At 55.7% G+C, this 19,280-nt stretch overlaps 1 protein-coding gene across 4 annotated transcripts in view; it reads left to right on the top strand.

Moving 5' to 3' along the window:
- The first annotated feature begins 634 nt into the window (after nucleotides 1–634).
- The window catches only part of Cux2 (cut like homeobox 2), a 194,940-nt gene continuing 176,294 nt past the window's right edge, over nucleotides 635–19,280 (top strand). For 2 of the 4 annotated variants that reach the window (XM_052755287.1, XM_052755292.1), the window contains exons 1-2: nucleotides 635–702; nucleotides 7,560–7,634. The gene's annotated coding sequence lies outside the window, so the exon portion shown is untranslated. Of the gene's footprint in view, nucleotides 703–887; nucleotides 982–2,404; nucleotides 2,424–7,559; nucleotides 7,635–19,280 lie in introns of those variants that run through there. The other 2 variants (XM_052755288.1, XM_052755289.1) reach the window with 2 other exon arrangements.

Below are 19,280 nucleotides of genomic sequence, written 5' to 3'. Positions count from 1 at the left end.
CGTGAAGACTCAAAGCCACAGACACACAGGGTCCCGGGTCCCTAGCCAGGACCACGACCAGCCCTCTCAGGTCCCAAGGCTCCTTCTCCTGTGCCGTCCAGCACCGTGCTAGGCGCCGGGAGACTTTCCCACGGCTCCGGGAGCGCCCCCTGGCGGCCACCACCCGCAGCGCACGGAAGCGTGCGACGCGCGGGATGGCGGGGGGGACCTCGGCTGGCCCGGCGGCGCGTGTGCTCCGTGCTCCCCGGGACGCGGGGCCACGCCGAGACCGGCCGCTCCCCCTCCACGCAGCGCAGAGCGCTCACTCACTCTGTTCTTGACGGTCCCCGTCGCCCGCGGTGGCCCCTCCGCGCTCCCGCCGCGCGGTCCTCTCCCCTCTTCCCCCCTGCCCCCCCCCCTGCCCCCCCCCCCCACCGCCCCGCGCCCCCTGCGCATCGACCCGCGCGCGCCGCGGCGCTGTCGATAAGTTTGCCGCGAGGAGCCAAAGTCAAGTGCGTGCGCGCGGGCGGGCGGAGCCGGGAAGCCGCGCTCCCGGGGTCCAGCCCGGGTGTTGGCGGCAGCCGCATCCCCGGCCGCGCGCCCGCCCCCAAGATGGCGGCCGAGGGGGGACCGCGGGGGGCCCGGGGGCCGAGGCCGGCCAGGGCGGCGCGGGCGACCAGGGGGCCGCGCGCGAGACGGCGCCTGGACCTGCGGCGGCTGCAGGTGAGCGGGGCCAGCCTGCCTTTGTTCGCCGCCGCCGCCTCCGCCTCCTCCTCCTCCTCCTCCTCGATCGGCCGCCCGGACGTGGGGAGCCTCCGGGGGGGGGGCGGGAGGAGCGCGGGGAGCGGGGAGGAGCGCGGGGAGCACGGAGAGCGCGGGCAGCGCGGGGAGCGGGACGCGGCTGCGCAGCCGCCCAGCCGCCGCTGCCGCCGCCGCCGCCGCCGCCGCCACCGGCTGCTGCAGCCCGGACGCTCGGTGCTCCTCCCGGGCCGATCCCTGCGGGTTAGTCTCTGCGTCTTGCTTCCCGCCCCCGCGCCCCAGCTTCCCTCGGTTTGCTACCCCACACCCCCCCCCCCCTCCGCCTGCTTTCCCTCCCTCCGCCTGCTTTCTGCCTCTCTCCTTCCCACCTCTGTCTTGCCACCCGCTCCGGTGTTGCTTTTTCTCCCCCTCCTCTTGCTGGCTCCCCCATCTTGCTCCCCTCCCCCGCTTGCTCCCCCGTTCTGCCCCCCCCCCCCCGCCCCGCTTCGCCTCCATCCCAGTCTCCCCGCCCCAGCCTGGAGCCCCAGGCCCGAGCGCGCGCAACTTTGCGCACCTGCCGCGGGGCGGAGCAGGTGCGCGCGGGCTGCGGCCCCTGGGAACTTTTGCATCCGCGGCCCCGGGCTCGTGGCTCTGCCTCGCCAGCTCCTGCACCCTGCTCTCCCTGCCCCGGGTCCCCCCTTGGTCCCCTTCACTCCCCTCTCCTCCCCTGGGGCGACGCTCTTCGGGCAGCCCCAGCACTTTTTTTCCGCCGTTCCTGGGTGCGCGCGGGCTCCGGGGTGCCTCGGGGTTGGGATGTTTGCTGCCATCTTTCTGAGGCCCGGGGGTCGCGGGGCCGGGGGCGGGGGTGGTTTCACAGCACCCCAGTTGGAGACACACTCGGGTGCTCAGTATGCTCCCCCCCCCCCAGAGGCTCCCCACACCCTGCAGTCGGGCAGAGTTGCGGCAGGTGCGGCGACGATCAGGGGCGGGGGAAGCCGTGCGGATAACCGCGCTCTGAGAGCATTCTGCCTGGCCAGTGACATTCCCAGAAGACGTGACAGCACGTCTGGAGATTAAAAAAAAAGGGGGGGGGACACGACGGACCCACTTTCTCTTTTTAATCTCCCCGCAGATCTCGTTAAGTTGCTTCTGATAAGTGGCTCCAGCCCCTCTCTCCTCTCTCCCCACTTCTCGCTCCCCTCCTCCCTCAAAGCCATCGAGCCGGGGAGAGAAAATCGGGGCACTCAGGCATGCAGTTAATAACTGCGAGAGTCGTGCAATTCCTGGTCCGCGCCCGAGTTGAGGTTACAGTTTGGTGGCCGCCTGAGATGGGCAGGGCTGTAAGCTGTGCTTGCTGATTTAAAGGATGCTGAAGTGGCCTTTGGTGACGGGTGGGGGGGGGGGGAGAGAGAGAGAGAGAGAGAGAGAGAGAGAGAGAGAGAGAGAGAGAGAGAGAGAGAGAGAGAGAGAGAGAGGAGTTGGGTAGCCACATTGGGCATGGCACGGAGGCCAATGGTAATCGTATTCCCTGCTAATGTTTGTAAATGAGACCCGGGCAGGCTGGGGGACAGCGTCTTTATTTATGATTGATGTTCTGTAACATAAGGAATGACAAGAACGCAGCCGACGAGAGGGGAGCGAGCAGCTGGGCTGGCGGAAGCCCTTAGCCGGGTGCTATTGTTATTCTGCTGGAGAGAATTGCCACGGTGAGGTTTACAGCGCCGGTATCTGCCCGGGGTCGGCGGGAATGCCACTTAACACAATTCTCATTAGATAACTCGCTTTCCATCCAGGAGCCCCGGGCTGCAGGGTTGGTGGGAGAGAGGATGGCCCCGGGGGCTGAGGGCTGGGTGCGGCTTCCCGCATTGGTGTCTGGGCTGGGGGTGTTAATGCTCGATGCTCCCTGCCCCTAGTCTTGGTGGGGAGTCCTTTGTGGAAGGTCACCCCAGTCTTGGTTCCAGCTGACTCCCCAAGGGTCTGCAAGCCTTTTGTTAAGGTCTTAGAACACACTGAGATAGAAAAGGAGATCTGAGCTGCAAGGTGGTTATTGGGGTGGTGGACAGGCCTGTCCAGGTGGCAGGGACCGGCCACACTAAGACCTCTCGCCAGCAGGGGATGTGCAAGGGTGTGTGTGTGTGTGGAAACTCATTAAGACAATGGCTGTGTGTCTGGTACAAACAGGCTCCCGGGGAAGGAGGGGGGGGCTCATCTGAATCGATGTAAAGAGGAGGGGGTGTCCCCTAGGGAGTTTGAAAAGGCTGCATAGTTCTAGAGCTCAGAGAAATGACTGTGGTAGCTACAGCATGCAGCCGCCCAGGCCCAGGCCAGCACAGCTGCCCACTCTCTGCCCTGGTCTCGGACTCTTCTGTGGTCCCTTGCCCAGGCAAAGCCCAGGGTCTTCTGGGCATCCATCTCTCAGCCCTTTGCCCAAGGGACCGTTTCAGGTAGATCCTGCTTGTGACTCCTCTTCCACGTTCCCTTGCGTTTTCATTTCTTGCCCTCCACAGAGGAGAGGAAACTTCTACAGCTTATTGTGACATACAGGTAGGAACTGTGTGGGTCTGTGCAGGCCCAGAGCTTGGGTGTGTGTGTGGGGGGGGGGGGGGGAGGCTCCCTCACCCAGGGCTGGTGGCCTGGGAGGACAGTGCAGCTTGTATCCTGGGTTGTTCAGGTTGAAGGTTTCCTTGCAGCTTGATTTCCTGAGTCTTAAAGTGACCGAGCCAGTAAAAGCAGCCCCATGTCCCCAGGCTGGACCACATTGCTGACACTGCCCCATTTGGGACAAGAAAGGTGACCTTGTGCCAGCTGGGCTCTCAGCCCTCTGGAAGTATATATTTTTTTTAAACATGGAAACTGTCCAGTTAGTCATTATTTTTTTTTCCCCAGCGTGTTCTCTGAGCACCGTGGAGCGATCGTGCTGGTGCTGGCTCGGTGGGATGGAAGTCAGTTGACAACCCCAGGAGTTGGGGACTTAAGGAATGACTCCAAAGGTCATTGGATCTGGGTACCCCACCCTGGCACGCTTCAATCACCTCCCCCACTCCCCTTCTTCTCCCCTTCTCTGCTTGTAGTCGCCCAGGAATGAGAAGAAATAAAATCGCGTCCTGAGTTAATGCTGGCATATTTCATTTGGTTATAGGATGGTTTTATGGGGAACATCACTAATGCGGGCGTATTTTACGGCTTTTCTGTGTATTATCGTTGTAACTGGATTCATGGGCTCGTGGGTTTTCTTTTCTATTTTCCTTGATCCCTACTCTCTCTTTTAAGTGCTGTTCTGGGTCCTGGTCCCCAGACCATCTTTCCTCTCCCCTCCACAGAGAGTCGCTTAAGCTATGCAGTTGCAGGTACCCAGTTTGAATGAGGGGATGGGGGTCCCTTTGCCCAGCTGTGTTCGTGGGAGAGGTGGGGCTGGTGGCGCCTCCCAGGAGACTTGGGTAGGAAAATGCCATTGCACTTTGAGGAATCAATGGGGCCCTCAAGATGAGCCAGCAAGGCTGGGCTTTTTAAAGGGTGTCTTACAGAAACTTCTGGAATGGCTGGAAGCCAGGTATTGCTTTGTGGAATATTGCTCAAAGTTCAGAAAGGAGTGTGGATAGAATTAAAATATTACAACCCTGTGATGTTCAGAAGCAGGTAAATTTTACCTCTCAGCTGTGAAGTACTTAGACATTCATTAGAGCCTGTGACAGCTTGACTCACCTAAATGTGCTATCATTTCACACGTGTCAAAATCCTCCTTTCTACCCATGACGGCGGTAAATAAGCCATCAGCCCTGTTGGTGATTCCTAACTTTGGAAACTTTGACAGTGTAGAATTGCTGTCTGTCAGAGCGGGGAGGAGGCAGGAAGGGTGTGCCGCGCCGGGCTAGCATGTAGGAGCATTAGAGGAGGGGAATGGGGGACAGGTGGAGAAGGTATGTGGATCAGGGGACCCTGCTCTAGAAACATCTCAAGGTTAAGCCCAAACCACCGTCCAGAGCCGACTGGTGGGCCATTCCATCTGCCGTCCTGGTTTCCGAGACCGACCACAAGAGCCCTTTCTCCTTTCCCTCAGAAAGCTGGCAGCAGATGTTGAGCATGTCTCTACGGAGCCCAGCCATCATTTCTGGGCACCCCCTGCCCCGGGTCCTGGTTTCTCACCTGGTTAGAAATTGCTTCTCAGAGATGGGCTTTCTGTTGGAGTGCTGGGCATGAGCAGAGCACCCCCTCCCCCAGATTGTGTGTGTGTTGGGGGATGTGTGTGTGTGTGTGTGTGTGTGTGTGTGTGTGTGTGTGTGTGTGCGGTATCTTAGAATTTCACTTTAGGAGATGGAGACAGTTTGAGAAGCAGGCTGAGCACTTTGGAGTCTGGGTGGCCTGTGCAGAGCTGGTTTCATGGGGGTTGGGGTGGGGTGTACCAGCATCTGCACAAATAAAATAATTGGCTTCCCCCACCCCCGTCTTTCTTCCTTTTTCTTTTAACTTGCCCATTAAAAGAGGATTCTATCTTCAAACTTGACATTCTGCGAGGTAACCTTTCTTCCGGCAGATGGTGTCTTACACGTGAACACCTTGGCTGGTCTAAGTTTGGGCCTGGTTGATGGCAGCCGGGGGGGTGGGGTGGGGTGGGGCTGCCCAGACACTGTGGATTTGTATGTCATTTTCTGCAAGGGGACCAAGTGCCAACCCATTCCTGGTCACCTGGTGCTGAGGCAGGGGCCTGGGACAGGTGAGGCTCAGGCGGGGCATGAAGTGGTCGTGTACCCACCTTTTCTTTCTTTCTTTCTTTCTTTCTTTCTTTCTTTCTTTCTTTCTTTCTTTCTTTCTTTCTTTCTTTCTTTCTTTCTTTCTTCTTCTTCCTTCCTTCCTTCTTCCTTCCCTCCCTCCCTCCCTCCCTCCTTCCTTACCTCCCTCCCTCCTTTCCTTCCTTCCTTCCTTTCTTTCTTTCTTTTTTTAGATAGGGGCTGACTAGCCCAGGCTTCCCTCGGACTCTGGATCCTGCTGCCTCATCTTTCCAAGGGCTAGGATCACAGGCAGCCCTGGGCCAGCCTCCTTTTGATCCTGGCCTTGGGACCTGTGTCTTCTAGGGTGGAGGGAGATTACCCAGCACCTCAGGTCTCCCAGATGACAGAGCCTCTCTGTGTGGGTAGATTGAGGTAGGGATGAAAGGTGTGGGCCCCTCTGGACCAGTTCAAGGTGTCCCATTCTGATGGTTTAGCCCCAGCTTGAGCCCTGCTATGGCCGGTGTTGGTGTTGGTGATGGTGGAGGCTGTTGGTTCTTGAAGCAATTTTGTTCTGAGACAAGAAATTCTTAGGGTGGAGTCCATTGTATGCTGAGCCTCCCTGACTCCCTGGCAAAGATGAGTTGAAGTGTTTTTATAAAAGGAAGGTTATTTTCCTATGATACGTACATTAAACTCAGAATTCCTTTGTTCCGGTGACTGCCATATGACCTGACCCCCTTCCCCATCTCTGTACCCTACTCACTCTACCCTGCTCCTCTATCACACAGAACCCACCCCTACCCATGGCCGTTGCACATGTATTCCCTCTGCCTAGAACACCCCCCCACTCCCCCTCCCCCCGCACTACCTCCCATGGCCTTCTTTGTCCTCAGTCTCTAATTATCGCCCCTCTCCCCCCAAACAGCCAAGTAAGTCTCACAGCTCCCAGTTTTATTTGTGCATATGTTGTGTGTGTGTGTGTGTGTATGTGCATGTGTGCATGTGTGTGTGTGTGCAGATGCCTGTGGGTATGCATGGAAGGCCGGTGGTTGGCATCAGCTGTCTCCCTCAGTCCCTAGCCACCTTATTTTTTGAGTCAGGATGCAATGCTTAGTTCTGATGGTTGACGGACATGGCCCCGAGTCTCCTGGGAAGAGCGTTACTGAGGGATGAGCCTGTGGTGTGTCTGGGGGGATCATCTTCGTGGCTTTGGGAGGACCCAGTCGGAAAGCATGCGGCACCGTTCCCTGGTTTGGGTCCCGGGTTGTGTAAGAGCTAGCCACAAGAGGATGCGTGTGTGTGGTGTTCTTGTGTTCTCTCTGCTTCTGGCGGTGAATGTGCCTGGCTGCTTCAAGCCTTTTCAAGTTTCTCGTTTTACCCTCTGAGGCATCTCCCCAGACTGATTATTTGTTGTTGTTGTTATTTTGTTTTGTTTTTGTTTTTTTGAGACAGGGTTTCTCTATGTAGTCCTGGCTGTCCTGGAACTCACTCTGTAGCCCAGGCTGGCCTCGAACTCACAGAGATCCGCCTGCCTCTGCCTCCTGAGTACTGGGATTTAAGGCGTGCGCCACCACATCCAGCCACTCGTGTGTTTTAATGTGAAGGTTTTAATCCAGGGTTTCTAGGGACCCGGCATTTTCCCACGGGTTGACCTCAGAACTTTCTGGGGGTGTGTGTGGTGGCTCTATGCATCCTAGGTAGCAGTTGTCTGCCACCAAATGTGGTAACTGTCTTCCACAAAGGACAGTCACATACTTTGAGGGTCCTAGTTCACCATCCAACTCTGCCTCCATAGTGTGTATGGAGCCTTAGCCAATGAAAATGAACGGGTGTGTCTGGACTGTAGCCAGTGAGAGCAAAGAGGTGTGGCCCGCCATCCTCAATAAGTCAATAAAACTTTATTCACAAAAGGAGGTAAAGATAGCCGTGGATGGGCCTGGTGGCTGTGGTTATACCCCCTCACGTCCTGGTTGTGAAATATCTGCCATATACGTGAGCCATTTCCGGATTTTTTTTTCCTTTTCAAGTTTGAATGTGTTTCCTCGGCTTTAAGATGGATGCCCTGCCTGGCTCCCATCTCACCAGAGCTGTGTGACCTTGAGCGGTGACTAGCCTCTCTGTGCCTTTCTCTTTCAGTGGGACTGTTAGTATTCTCCTACTCCATGGAGTACGGCGGTGTTCGGCAGAGCGTGGGGCGTGAGATCATGCTTTGTAAGTGCCTCGTTCCTTCCTAGGTATTTTTAGAGGGTGTGGGAGCAGCAGCCAGAACCTGCCGGCCTGGCAGGCTGTCTTAAGGCTTTTTGGGTGTTGCAGTATGCTTTCCTAGTATCATGCAGGCCCGCCTCCTGCAGAGGTGATGGAGGTTGCAGCATGGAGCCCTGTCTGGCCCATGGACACGTCTGTCTGTCTGTCTGTCTGTGTGGACGAGTCGGGATGTGAACATTTTCTCGTGAAAGCTGTTGGTGTTGAGAACACGGGAGATGTTAACTCAGAAATGCAGCTTTTTTGGTTTCCTTGTAGATGAGTGTCCTTGAGTGCTGGGAAGGGAGTGAGACCCAGGAAGGGCGTTCCCAGCCGAGGGAACAGCCGGTGTAAACTCGAAAAGGATTGGGGGGTCTACCGAGGGACAGGACAGCTGGAGGGTCAAGGTCACTGGCTGTCAAGGTTACCTGGTCCTGGTTGCTTGGCTGTCTTACCAGGTGCCTTGCGTCAGAAAAAGCTCCTTCGAGGGACCCCCAAGGCTCCTGATGGTCCCCGTGGAGAGAGACGGGTGTGATACAGAGTCAAGTAGCTAGTTGCCTTCAAAAGTGGTCCCTAGGCTGCCTGCTCAGACCCCTCCCCACCCCCCACCCTGCCTCTGCCATCCTCTAGCCAAACCAAACTGCAGTTCCCGGATATACGTTTGTCATTAGAAAGAAAGAGAGAAGAAAATCAATCCCTAGGCGCTGTGCCGTGAGTTGGTTGTCTGCCCGGGGCTCCTGGAGCCCAGCAGTGCTTAAGACTGTGCGAGCCGCCGTCACTCAAACTGGACAGGACCAATGGCTCCCTGGGAGCCGCTGTGCTGGATTGGCTCGTCCAGTCGGCTGCTGAGGTGTGCGTGCTGTGGCCGGGGAAACCACAGAGATCACCCCAGCCTCCTTGGTGTGGCAGATCTCCCTGAAAGGACCGTCACTCAGCAGCTTGTCATTTGTTACCTGTTGTCCCTCATGAGCACCTACAGACCTGCGTCGTCGGTAGGCTGTGTTGAGGGATCAAGTCTTATGTCTGCTGTCCAGCAGCTGTGTGGCCTGGGCTGAGTTACTTACCCTCTCTGGGCCACGGCTGCTCATCTATAAAGTGCAGATAGCAGCAATATCCCTCAGACTGAAGTTGTACACTCCAATGCTGGGAGCCGAGCACACAGAAGCGCTAGAGAGAGCTGGAATTTATAACCGCTATTGTTTTACTCCGTGGATATGTGTTTACCACTCGTGGGGACACTAATAACGATAATTAGTAATTATATAAATAATAGCGTAGCAACATAATTAAGATAACTTGTAAACTGTGTGGTTAGAGGATACAGATACTACGTAGATGTTCGCAGGAAGGCTGGGTGCCAGGGAGCTGCCAGGTGACAGGCAGGGGCAAGGTGGATCCACACATCTGGACACTGGGCTTGTCACCGGACGTTGGGCGTGTGACCAAGCGGTACCTGGCTTTCTGGAAACAGTGACTCTTCAAGCAGAGATCTGAAGGCCGTGGTCAGGAAACACTCCCCAGGGTGGGAACAGCGTGTGCAAAGGCCCAGTGGTCAGAGATTCCAGCTGTGCTGTGGGAATTGCCTGCCTGGATGCTTCCCCTCCTCTCCAACCGTCAAACGCTTCATTTTGTAACTAGTTAACCCACTTCGCTCACCCCCCCCCCACTTTCAATCTCACGACTGTGCACGGCGCTGCCGGGGGTTCAAATCCCAGCTCCGCCGCTTGCTAGCCGTGTGCCCTTGGGCAACCGCTTTCTCTTTGGGGGCTTGGTTTTCCCACCCGCGGGTGGGCATGTGGGTGGCTCTGCTGGTCGGGGTTGCCAGGGAGTGTCGTATAGGACTCTGCCTCTAGGGAAGGTGACAGGTCCCAACCGCTCAGCCTCCACAAGGGCCACGCGGTCCACGGGGGAGCCGGGACGGGCCCAGGGTGTTTCCTTTGCTGTGCACCCCATCTTCATGTCTGCTTCTTGGAGGCAGCAGACCAGAAAGCGAGGTCGCCTGGCTAGGGCTCCCACGGCTGGGAAATGCCCTTTAAGGTGTCCATCAAGCCCTGAGGGAGCTGCCACTGTCCCTGGGCCCTGGCTCTGTGGTCCGGCCTTGCCTGGTCCTCAAGCCCTGTGCCGTTTTCCTCCTTTCCGTCCGTCAGGAACCTCTCTCTCTCACCTCCTGCCTTCTCTCTTCTCGGGTATCGTCACTGCTTCCTGGCAGCACCCAGCCCCTTCCAACCACAGGCCCTTTGTTCTTCCCCTCTGACCTGTTCCCTCCCGGAGCTCTTCCTTTGGCTCACTGACCCCTGCGTTTGTAGCGCCCATTTAGAGAGAACCCCATCATCCTTTCTGGGATACTCCTTACTCCGCTCCCGCTGATCCGATTGTTCATTCATTCATTCATTCATTCATTTCTTCCTTCTTCCTTCCGCGCTCCTCCCCTCAGGGAGTCGCACCACGGAGCACTCAGCTAATGGAAACCGTTCGGCCCCCAGGCCAATGGTGAGCCTGGTTTATCTTTAGCTCCGTGCGTCTTGCTTTAGAAACCGGTGACCCCAATTCCAGTCCCCTTCTAATTAATGTGGCTATGAGTTAATTTCCAGTGGCTGTGGGCCACCCGTGAAGGTTTGCCAGCCTCAGCCATAGGAACCTCAAAGCGCTTAGGGACAGTGTCCTGGGGATAGGACATAACTGGGTATCATTTCTCACCAGGTACCGTGCTTATCAACTCAGAGGGATCCAGGAGAAGCTGAGGGTGTGGGGACAGGGACTCCAGTCTAAAGACTGAGTCCATTCTGGAGACGGATCTGGTGTGAGCTGCCCTTGGACCTGGGCAGGGAGGCCTTGGGCAACCTCTCTGCCTCAGTTTATCTGTAGGGTGGGTATTAGATCTAGCCCCCCTCCTCTTGATAAGGCACAGAGGGCCTTGACCATGGCCTGGAGCCTCCGCAAACCAAACTCGTCTCCATGGCATCTCTTGCTCCCGTATCTCTCTCTCTTTGGGGCCTCTGAATCCTCTCCGAAGTGCCAAGTCTCTGGGTGGGGGTGGCTGCTCTGGCATCAGATGGGAGGAGGCACTTAAGTTCCTGTGACGCACGGGTGCCCCATGGCCTCCTCTAACCCAACATAATCAGCCTCTTTCATCCTACTTGGCCTGCTGAGAGCCAGAAGCTGGGAGATGAGGGTCCCTTGGCTTTGGGAGGTAAGAGCATGCATGCCCTTGGGGTGCCCATGCAGCTCGGTGGCTCTTGTGTCTTTATTCGAGCCAGACAGAAGTGAGAACCCTTGGCTCACACTGCTCTGTGCTTCCAAAGCCGCTGTCGGTTCCCATTTTATTATGCCAAGTCCAATGCCGTATTTCCCACAAGTGGCATTGTCAGGATTATCGCCCAGGACCTGCTGGCCTCTGGGAGTGAGCCTTCCATCCACTATGGCCAGGGGTGCCTGTGCAGGGCTGAGCCCACTGTCCCCCATCCCTGCTCAGGCCCCCCCTGCACTCCCCACATTTACCTCTCTGCGCCCTCCTTCCCTCTCTCTCTCCCCGCTCCTTTTCGAAACAGTCTCCTATGACCTAGGCTGTTTCCAAACTCGCTACGTAGCCAAGGATGACCTTTAACTCCTGATCTTCCTGCCTCTTCCTCCCCGGTGTGGGAATTACAGATGTGCCCACCACCCCTGGTTTGTGCGGTGCTGGGGTATGGAACCCGGAGCTTTGTGTACCCCAGGCGAGCACTCTGCCAGTCCCCAGCCTCTGCAAACAACTTTCTACTGTCAACTCTAGGAAGTGATCCTGGCCCCGGCCCAGAGCAGCCTGGGCAGCCGTAATCAGTGTCTCCGGACGAATGGTTCTTAACCTGTGGGTCGAGACCCCTTGGGAGGGTCAAACGACCCTTTCACAAGAGTCGCCCAAGACCATCGAAAACCCAGATATTTAGACTTCATAACAGTAGCAAAATTACAGTCATGAAGTAGCAACGAAAATAATCGTATGGCCGGAGGTCACCACAGCATGAGGAGCTGTATTACAGGGTCGCAGCCTTAGGAAGGTGGAGAACCACTGCTCTCGAACGTTCCTTTGTCTGGATGGATAGCGAGTGCTACCCGCCATCCAGCCCACCCTCCCACCAGGGTGGGGCGGCATGGCGCCCCCAGTCCTGCGGCCTGTGTTCCACAAGATGAAACTCCGGGCTGGACTGATAATAAGCAGCTATTGATTACTGCTGTGGTCGTTACCAAGATTTATTTAGTCAATATGGCCTCCCCGCTCAATAAATCGTGTCGTTGATAAAGAAGGAAGGAGACGGACTTGTAGACTGTATTAAAAAAGTTTTTCAGATTTTCTTTTAACAGCTGACTCCATCCCCCCATCCTTCCCAAGCTGAGCCCTGTAGCAGGCAGCACAGACTGCCGGCGAACTTGACACCCGTGAATTTGATGTCCTCACCTTCCTGCCAGGCTCTGGTTCACCCCCATACCATCAGCACCCCATTTTCTCATTCGACCTCCACAGTCTTTTGGGGCTGACGGTGCAGTTACCCTAGACTATAGATGAAGTCTGTGAGGTCCAGAGTGGTCCGTTCATAAGCTCAAGATCACCCAGGACTCCGGGCGGGTCTGGCTGGAGTGTTTGCTCAGAATCTGTCACTCATCAAGTAAACTGTGTTTTAGCTAGGTGCCGTGAGCGGGGGGCCATGGGGCCGGGCGGTGGCTCTAAGAGTCAGCCAGACAAACGGATGCGGAAGCGCAAACATGGAAATGGAGGAGAGAGAAGTGTTGTTGAAGTCAGATGGGGGTGCCCGTCCACTCAGGGTGGCTGGTGATGGAGGCCACCCACCCTGTGTAGGTGATGCTCAGGCTGTGAGAAGGAGTTGATTAGGCAAAATGCAGGCAGAAGAGGGGTCATAGCCACAGGCAACTCCCTGCCCTGGGGAGGCTGGACGGCATCTGAGTGTAGGGATAAGGATTTGAAGCGAAATGTCCACCAAGGCTCAGTGTTTGAACAGTTGGTCCCAGCTGGTGGCTCCCTTTATAGCGACTGGGGTACCTCTGTTGGGGCCCTCTGGAGGAGGCGGGTCCTTAAGAGGCATGGGGCTTGAGGGTTAAGTGTTCGACTCCAATGTCTGTCTGTCCTGCCCTGAGATGTAAGGAAGTCTGGTCCCTCCCCTCTGTAAACACGGGGCTGCCTGCTACCATGCATTCCCTGATACTGTGGATGGTGCTTCCTCACCCAGAGTAACCCTGCCTCCTTCAAGGTGCCCGTTAGGTATTCGGTCACAGGGAGGAAGCCACAGCACAAGGTATGTGGGGGGTGGGGGTGGCTAGCCCCATTTTTCTGTCCCCAAGAAATCCGAGAAGCTGGCCGGCTGCCCCTTCTACCTAACCACCTTCCAGAATGTCATCTGTGCGTGCTGTTTCCGTCCCTAAGTCTTCCACCCACCCTGCAGCTACTTCCAGCTGCCGCCTCCTCACATGCGCCCCCTCTCCCCTCCCCCCTCCCCCTCCCACCTCTTGATTTCACTTTCTTGTTGGCGTTTTTTTTTTTTTTTTTTTTTTCCAGGCCCCGTCACTCTCTGGTGGCCTTTCCGTTGGGGATCCCTCTCAGGGGTCTTCCTTCTCAGTGTCTCTTCCCTTTGTCCCCTGGGTGACTTGTCGAATCCACCCCACCCCCGAGTTATCTCTTCCCCAAACCTACCCACTTGGCAGCTTTATTTACACAGCTCCCCAAATCTGTTTGATCAACATCTCAAACATTGTATTTTATATTTATTGACTTAATTTTATCCGTCTGTCTTACCTGCACGTGTGGATACGTACCGTGTAAGAGTGCCTGGTGCCTGTGGGGACCAGGAGAGGGTGTGAGAATCCTCCGGAACTGGAGGACCAGGTGGTTATGAGCTGCAGCCTTTATAAGATACAACCTCATCTACAACCTTCTGTGTATGCCAGGAACCGAACCCAGGTCCTCTTCAGGAGCAGCCAGTGCTCGGCCCCTGAGCCATCTCTCCAGCCACTATGGACACCTTTTGACTGGGTGTGGCAAAGATGTCTCTAGCTCCAGATGACCGTGTTGAACCCTCCTCTCCTGGGCCTCCACCCGAGGACCACTCAGAGAAACTATTGGCTCCCTGTTCCCCCTCCCTCCTCCTGTCAGTCCGCCCTTCAATCAAGGGGTTCACCTCCCACTACCCATGCATCCCATTCTCCCATTTCCCACCACTGGCAACTGGACAGAGTCCCCGTCACTTCCTCTGGACTTTGCTTGCCTGGCTTATCTCTTGGGCTACCTTTGGCTTCCCAGCATGCTCACACAGTGGAGTGTTTATAGATCGGGTTAAGAGGCGGGCGGATCAGTGAGTTCGAGGCCAGCCTGGTCTACAGAGTGAGTTCCAGGCCAGCCTGGGCTACCCAGAGAAACCCTACTTTGGAGAGAGAGATGGGGGGGGAGGGAGGGAGGGAGGGAGGGAGGGAGGGAGGGAGAGAGAGAGAGAGAGAGAGAGAGAGAGAGAGAGAGAGAGAGAGAACCAGCTTTTTAGGGCCCCCTAGCTTTTGAGGCAGAGTCCTCAGACATGACTCTTCAGCCTCTATACGCCACTGTCTGCCCTCAGGGTTCGTAGCGTTGTTGGGCTTGTGGCTCCTGCCTTGAAGTCTCCAGCCGTTTTGTTGTGTTGTCTGTTTCTCTTCTCATTTTCGGCACTTTGCTTTGTGTGTTTTGATGTTTTTATTAGGTGCCTGTAAGCGTATAACAGCTATGCCTTCCTAGTGGGTAGAACTTTCTTTCATTAGCAGATAGTTCCTGCTCTAGTAACATTACATTTTTTAAAAAGTCTGTTCTGTCTCCTATTCATACATCTTTTTAAATGTGTGTGTGTGTGTGTGTGTGTGTGTGTGTGTGTGTGTGTGTGATATACATACAATTCCCCTTGGATACCAGAAGAGGGTGCTGGACCCCTCTAGAGCTAGACTTACCAGCAGTTGTGAGCTGCCATGTGGGTGCTAGAACCACGCTCGGGCCCTCTGCAAGAACAGTTTTAACCACTGAGCCGTCTCTCCAGCCGCTACGTGATACCTCTTTGTGGAGCCTTCTACCTGGAGTCCGTTTGTATCTTTGACTCTGAAGTGTCCGCTGCAGACAATGTGCAGTTTTAATCTGGCCTCAAATCCCCTGCCTTTTGGTTGGATTGTTTAAGCCACTCATACTTAGTGTGTTTCTGATGTAGCGGAACTTGTGTTCGCCGTCTTTCTTTTAGTTTTCCAAGTATCTGGTGTCTGTTTTCTTCTCCCAGCCTTTTACTGTTTTCTTGAGTATTTTCTTTCTTTTTTTTTTTTTTTAAAGAATTCTTTTTTTTTTAAGATTTATTTATTTGTATACATGTATACAGAAGAGGGCACCAGATTTCATTACAGATGGTTGTGAGCCCCTCATGTGGTTGCTGGGAATTGAACTCAGGACCTTTGGAAGAGTAAGCAGTGCTCTTAACCTCTGAGCCATCTCTCCAGCCCTTCTTGAGTATTTTCTAATGTAGCACTTTAGTTTAATGATCCCCGCCCCCTTATTTTTTGGTTTTCTCCACAGTTACACAGGGTTTGCCATATTCATTTTTTAAAAAAGATCGATTTTTTTTTTTATTATATAAACTGTTCTGGCTGCATGTATGCCTGCAGGCCAGAAGAGGGCACCATATCTCATTACAGACGGTTGTGAGCCACCATGTGGTTGCTGGGAATTGAACCTGGGTCCTCTGGAAGAGCAGCCAGTGCTCCTAACCGCTGAGCCATCTCCCCAGCTCTGCCATTTTCATTTTAACTTACCAAATCTGGCTCGGGTTGACCACTGATTGACTCCTTCACGCCCCCATTCTTGCACATGCTAGGCAGTGCTTTAACATGGAGCCCTCCTCCGGCCCCTGGCTTCTCCTCTTTACCTGATCTTGAACAACGTTCCTTGCACTTTCCACTCTCTGGCCACAGGCCCCTGGTAGATCCCCCTGCCTCATACCCCTGGCATATTGATGCCCTCCCCCACCATGCCATGCTCTCTGTCTCCCACTCCAGCCCTGTTGACCCATCCTTTCCCTCTGGCTGCTTGCAGAAATGGGTCTCCAGGGACTGGTTGTTGTTGTTGTTGTTGTTGTTGTTGTTGTTGTTGTTCTTCTTCTTCTTCTTCTTCTTCTTCTTCTTTTTGGTTTTTCGAGACAGGGTTTCTCTGTGTAGCTTTGCGCCTTTCCCGGAACTCACTTGGTAGCCCAGGCTGGCCTCGAACTCACAGAGATCCACCTGGCTCTGCCTCCCGAGTGCTGGGATTAAAGGCGTGCGCCACCACCGCCCTCAGGGCCTGGTCCTTGCGGGTATCTTGCCCCCCCCTCACTTCCCGTCCACGGTGCTCTAGAGGTCTTCCACCACATGTACCCACAGCCGTGATGGTCTGTAGGCGCGTGGGGCCAACGGAACCCTCCGGAACCGTGAGCTGAGACAAACCCCCCTGGCCCTGAGGTCGCCTGCCGGTGTTTGGTCACGGTCGTGAAAAGGTAACCCAGAATGATGGGCTGCTGGTTGAGCCTGTCCCCCCCCCCCCCGGGGACGCCAGTCTCCTTCAAGCTTGGGCTTCTCTTGTCGCTGGTGTGGCCCCTGACGTCGCACACACCCGGGATCCACGGTGGCAATTTCGTGACGTGTGGAGGTGATTTTTGCTTTTTCTGGCTTCACGGTAGACTGTCTGGAAAATGGGCAGGTGCATCGCCACAGATGAAGGAAGTGCTGGGAAAAAATTTAGTTTTTGAAAACGTGTACAAATAAATATTTTAAATTACGTTTGTTCATAAGTGTGTATGTGTGCATGCACATGTGTGTGTGTGTGTGTGTGTGTGTGTATGTACACGTGCGTGCACTTGAGTGTGCATGCAGAGGTCAGAGGACAGCTTGCAGGGGGTCAGCTCTCTTAGTCTACCCTGTGGGTCCTGGGAATTGAACTCAGGTCGTAAGGCTTAGTGGCAAGCACCTTTACTCTCTGAGCCATCTTACCAGCCCCCCCCCCCCGATATTAGCTTTTGTTTTCTTTATTTGGAGTTAATGAGTAGATAAACACTTAGTGCTTCCTCAGTGCCCCCACTCAGATGATTTTATTCCCACGACCACACTGCGATGTAACCATTGTTAACCTCCCATTTTCGGAAGAGGTCGCTGATGCTCAGAGAGGTCAAGTGACTTGCCCCATGCCGCACAGCAGAGCCAGGCAGTCTGAGTGCAGAGTCTTGCACACACAGGCTTGCTTACCCGTTATTGGTGTAACTGGGAGGTGGCTACTGTGTGCCCAGCTTTCCTCTCCTAAAAGCCAGCTTGTGTGGCGTCTGATGTGAGCGCGGGTGACCCCCAGGAGACAGAGATGCTGGGCAGGCGTGGGAGCCAGGGCCAGAGCTTTTGCAAGTGGGCCCCCCACGAGTTACAGACTTAGGATGTTCGGGTCCCTATATAGCGGGAGTCAGGGGACATCCTTGTCCGTTTCCTGTCCCTCACCACCTGAGGCCACTGGACCCGGTCCCTCAGGCCAGTAGCCTGGAGCCTCTCCAAGCCAGCCCGTCCCTCAGAGGAAGTCCTGCACAGCCTCCAGGATTGAGGGAGCTAGTCCCACGGCCCGTGGCCTACTTTGAGAGCCTCAGCCTGGAGAAGAATCCTGCAGAGCTGTGCAGGGCTGTGCCGAGGCTTCTGGAATGTGGGTAGCAGGAGGGACTGAGGCCCCCGTTGCCCACCACCAGCCTAGCTGCCAAGGTGGGGATCCCAAGGAGGGCAGACCCCCTCCTGCCTCAGATGCCCCAGATGCCTCCTCACGTCCTGTCCAGATGGGGCCCTGGGTGGAAGAGGCCTGAGCCCCGCAGGTGAGTGGCCTTAGCCGAGCCTGTTTCTCAAACTGGCCTGTGAAGCCAGAGGGTGTGGGGTGAGGCAGAGCACGCGTCCGTGTAGACGCATCGGTCGGTCACCGCCGTGTGACAAGACACCCCAGCCTTGTGAGAGCGATGACTGTGAGACCCACAGGGTCTGTCTGTCTGTCTGTCAGGGATGAGGGCAGAGCCCAGTCCAGTGGCCGTCACCACGCCATGACAGCTGGGCCTCAGCTGGTGAGGTTCGGTTAGAGGTGACGGGACGCCTCACCTCTTGGCCGCCGCTGGCTGACCCTCGGCTGCCCGCGGTAGTGCCAGGTGGCCCGCCCGGTGGTTTCTTCTCACCAAACAGCGGCCAGGGCTCCAGAGCACCAGGTGGAAATTTGGCTTTCATCATTGGGTTTGGACAACGGTTGTCACGCCTGTCAACTTGGGCCTCAAAGCAGTGGTCAGCATGGGTCCAGAAGGAGAGGTCTGGACGCCACCCGCCACCCTTCCACGAGAGGAGTGTCGTCGGTCATGTTCTGTGAAGAACCTGGCGGGGAGCGCTGCGGTGGCCGCCATCTTTGGAAAAGATGCTTTCTCTAGAAGGGTGGTGGTGTGATCCGTGTGACTCGGGTCCAACGTGACAGAGCGTGGCCGAGGGAGACGGGGAGTGTGTTAGAGGTTGTGTCGGGTGACTGGGAGCCCCGGGGAGTAGACAGGTAGGGAGTGTGACAGGAGAGTGTGAGGGGAGTGGGTGTGGCAGGAGAGTGTGAGGGGAATGTGTGTGACAGGAGAGTGTGAGGGGAATGTGTGTGACAGGAGAGTGTGAGGGGAATGAGTGTGACAGGAGAGTGTGAGGGGAATGTGTGTGACAGGAGAGTGTGAGGGGAATGAGTGTGACAGGAGAGTGTGAGGGGAATGAGTGTGACAGGAGAGTGTGAGGGGAATGTGTGTGACAGGAGAGTGTGAGGGGAATGAGTGTGACAGGAGAGTGTGAGGGGAATGAGTGTGACAGGAGAGTGTGAGGGGAATGTGTGTGACAGGAGAGTGTGAGGGGAATGAGTGTGACAGGAGAGTGTGAGGGGAATGAGTGTGGCAGGAGAGTGTGAGGGGAATGTGTGTGACAGGAGAGTGTGAGGGGAATGAGTGTGACAGGAGAGTGTGAGGGGAATGAGTGTGGCAGGAGAGTGTGAGGGGAATGTGTGTGACAGGGAGTGGGTGTGACAGGAGAGTGTGAGGGGAATGAGTGTGACAGGAGAGTGTGAGGGGAATGTGTGTGACAGGGAGTGGGTGTGACAGGAGAGTGTGAGGGGAATGAGTGTGACAGGAGAGTGTGAGGGGAATGGGTGTGACAGGAGAGTGTGAGGGGAATGTGTGTGACAGGGAGTGGGTGTGACAGGAGAGTGTGAGGGGAATGAGTGTGACAGGAGAGTGTGAGGGGAATGAGTGTGACAGGAGAGTGTGAGGGGAATGAGTGTGACAGGAGAGTGTGAGGGGAGTGAATGTGATCAGAAAGGGCCAAATAGGAAGTGTGACAGGAGAGTGTGAGGTGAATGAGTGTGACAGAAAAGTGTATGAGGGGAATGGGTGTGACAGGAGAGTGAAGAGAATGAGTGTGACAGGAGGTTGTGTGAGGGGAATGGGTGTGACAGGAGGTTGTGAGGTGATTGAGTGTGACAGGAGGTTGTGTGAGGTGAATGAGTGTGACAGGAGAGTGTGTGTGAGGGGAATGAGTGTGACAGGAGAGTGTGTGTGAGGGGAATGAGTGTGA

This window comes from Peromyscus californicus, unplaced genomic scaffold, assembly GCF_007827085.1.
Source record: "Peromyscus californicus insignis strain IS unplaced genomic scaffold, ASM782708v3 Scaffold_2__1_contigs__length_46816999, whole genome shotgun sequence".
NCBI lineage: Eukaryota > Metazoa > Chordata > Mammalia > Rodentia > Cricetidae > Peromyscus > Peromyscus californicus.
The sequence above is the reverse complement of the archived record's forward strand: the minus strand, read 5'-3'. Positions and strand labels throughout refer to the sequence as shown.